Below are 3,148 nucleotides of genomic sequence, written 5' to 3'. Positions count from 1 at the left end.
TGCTTCCTCGTTGTAGACTGCCATCTTCTCTCTGTGTCTACCTACACATGGAAGATAGGGCAAGAGAGGTCTCTGGAACCTCTTTTATAAAGGCACTAACCCCATTCATGAGGGCTGAATCCTCATGAGCTAGTCATCTCCCAAAAGGCCCACCTCCAAATACCATCACATCGGATGTTAGGATATAACGCATGGTTTTTGGGGAACATAGGTTTTTTAGTCTATAGAAAGCACCTTGAGAGCAATGATAATGGCTGTCCACCTTTTTATTTCCAGTATTTATCATACTGCTCTGCACACAGTAGACACGAACTATTTTTTGACTGAATTTCATTCTCTTCACATTGCTCAGAAAATGTCAAAGCCGTAAAACCTCAAAGCCCCTTTCCCACTAGATTATTTTAACCCATACTTCTCAGAAATTAAAGAAATTAAATTTCTTGGAAATTCTTCTTGGGAAGAAGTCAACACAAAGAGAAACAGTTAAGTGCAGCTCCCGGCAGTCCAGCAGTTTGTTTGTTTGTTTTCTTTTTCTCAAGTAACAGGAGGTCTCTGTCCGGTCTGTCCCGCCACCCTTACGCACTGAAATGGCGGTGGATTAAATACATGAGGCACCCGCTCTAACACAGAAAACTTGCAGATGTCATCAAGTAATTCCATCTGCACTTTAACAGGACAGACCAAAGGAAATCATTCGTAGGCTGGAAACAGACAAAACCAAACAAAACTGCAGTTTCTTTCCCCCAAATGAAATCCACGCGAAAGGTCCTGTGAGATTCCAGGGTAGAAAATGGAGTGATTTGAAAGGTCAAAGCCCTCCCCACCCCCATTTTGTAAAGAAAGGACTCTTCGAAATAGTCTACTTCCACACGTGAACCACAAAATACTGTCTTACCGACAGTGCCCCGCCCACGGGTCCGCTGAGGGTGGCGGGGTGGCCCCCGCGAGGTCCTGGCAGGTCAGCTTGCACCAAGCGTTGTCCCCACTCGGAAGGACCCAGGACCTCGCGCCTTTTCCCAGCGCTGCGGCTGCCGGAAGTAGGTTTCCTTCCGTGTGGCTTTGCGCAGGTGTGACTTCTGTCTTTAACTCAAGGCCTCCCGCGTTTTTGTTTCCAGCGCTGAGGAAAAGTCCAACCGCAGGGGTCTCTCCCGGCCCAGAGAATGTGGGGGGAGTGTGTGTGGGGAGACAATGTCTCCTTCTGGCACCACAGAGTTGACGTTAATGTTAAGAGAAGCTCTCCCAGTGGCCCGATTTGGACGCCGTCTTCCGGCATGGCTGCCGGCAGTGTTCCCGCGCTCGCCGCCTGCGGTCTGGACCCGCTTCTGCGGCGCCCTCTCGGACTGGTCTCGGTTCCCGCGCTCGGTGGGCAGGGACGCCGACGCCCACGCGTGTTTCTCACCACTGCCTCGGACACCCGGCCGTGCCCCGTGGCGCAGATTGGCATCCTGTGAGTCCCGTTTTGGTTTACAGTTTTTATTGGTAGCTGGCGCCGACCTGGAGGTGCCTGTTGTGCTCTGGTGACCGTCTGCACCGGGGTGACCTGTCCCATCGGAATGATCCAGCTAGCGGCAACTCGTGTGGCATGGCTAACCGCAGGAATAGGTTCTACTTTCACTTTTCCTTCTTTGCGGTCTTCACACAGGTCTTGAGGCTCTGGCTTAGGAGGGGCTTGCACGGCCGCCTGAGTGACCATGTGACCCGCCAGGGGACAGCATACGCGTTCACTGGGGCCAGGCGGGCCACGCTGGTGACGGGCACCATAGGGATCCGGTGGAGGGCGCGAACCGTCTGCGCAGCAGACTCCTGGGAGGTGGAGGTGGTCACGGGGGCTGCGACAGTGGAGGTGACAGGGCCTGCCACTGCAGGGCCATTAGGACGGGCAGAGTAGACAGAGGCGAGCCTGGTGTGCTCTGGGCCGCCCGCGCCTCCTGGACGAAGGCCCGTAGTGGCGGGAGGTGCCAGGCTCAGGCTCCAGGACCGTGAATCTTACCCTTGAACCAATGGGCTCCCGGGGCTGGGCGAGGCCAGGGGCGGTGGTCTGGGCACCACTGTTGTGAGGATAGTCTCCAGCGGGTTTGGGAGAGGCCGGAGCACTTCTGAGAGAGGTCCCAGGGGGGTTCTGAAGCAAGGTGCGTCCTAGGCCGTTCTTTCCTAAAAACCGACTCAACCAGTTTGTTTTCAGAGGCGGGATCTATCCTCCAGAACAAGCCTTTGCCTGGTTCTTCCTGGGAACCTGGTACTTTGATGCAATAACAACTCAGAGAGACATTGTGGCCACTTGAATTCGGCTTGCCCTTGTTGTATGGATAATTTTTAGTGATGTGCATATAAATGCCATGTAGGGAGAGGGTTTATCAGGAAACATCATAATTGCTTGTATGGTTATTTGGGCACAGAAATAAGGTGGCTTTGCATCATGCTCAAGGCTGTCTATACCAGAAGCTTCCTATTCATTTTCTGGCTGTGAGTTGTGGGCCATTAGATCGAAGTCAGATGGTATTCTGCTGGAGGTTTTGTACTCCCCAGGGGCTGGATGGGCCAGTTTGCAGCACTGGTGGTTCCCAAAGCCAGAGGCGAGGGGGGTCACCATGTCTGGAATGTCGATGATCAGGGGTGAGATGTGGGCCTGCTCCGATTTCGCTGGGGACTCGGCACCTCCCATTTCTCCCTCTTCTTGCTGAACAGACAGTCTGCGAAAGTTCTGGAGGACGCAGTGCAGGTGGAAGTCACCACACGCTTGGGGCCTGGGCTATGAGGACAGCTTTGAGCAGCGCTGTCCTGGCCACTGCTGCCTGGGGGCATGAAAGTCTGGAGGTGGTACTGCAGGGTGAAGCGTCAGTGACCAAAGCTCATGTCCTCTGGGCCCTGGGCTGAGTTGGGCCCCATGGTCACTGAACACTTTGTTAGGTACTGAACTCAAGACCTTACATGTGCGCCATGGCCCACCCAGTCTCACTGTGGAACTGAGGGCTGCACCAAGCCACTGGCCCTGTCCTGGTTCTTTCAATATTCTATCCAATGCTTTATTGTTTGACTCTGTAAATGACTTCATACCTTTGTAAGAAGTCATTTTTTGTGTCCTTAAATTAAACAGAGTTGGTTTACATACTAAAGCCCCAAATGCAAATTCCTTGCTGCAATGCTCTTC

General features: G+C 53.2%; 1 pseudogene; it reads right to left on the bottom strand.

The window, feature by feature from the left end:
* Positions 1-1,082: 1,082 nt before the first annotated feature.
* On the bottom strand, positions 1,083-2,662 carry LOC120238344 (annotated as a pseudogene).
* Between the last annotated feature and the right edge of the window lie 486 nt (positions 2,663-3,148).

The sequence above is a fragment of the Hyaena hyaena genome, unplaced genomic scaffold (assembly GCF_003009895.1).
Source record: "Hyaena hyaena isolate Hyena2069 unplaced genomic scaffold, ASM300989v1 scaffold_204, whole genome shotgun sequence".
Taxonomy (NCBI): Eukaryota; Metazoa; Chordata; class Mammalia; order Carnivora; family Hyaenidae; genus Hyaena; species Hyaena hyaena.
The sequence above is the reverse complement of the archived record's forward strand: the minus strand, read 5'-3'. Positions and strand labels throughout refer to the sequence as shown.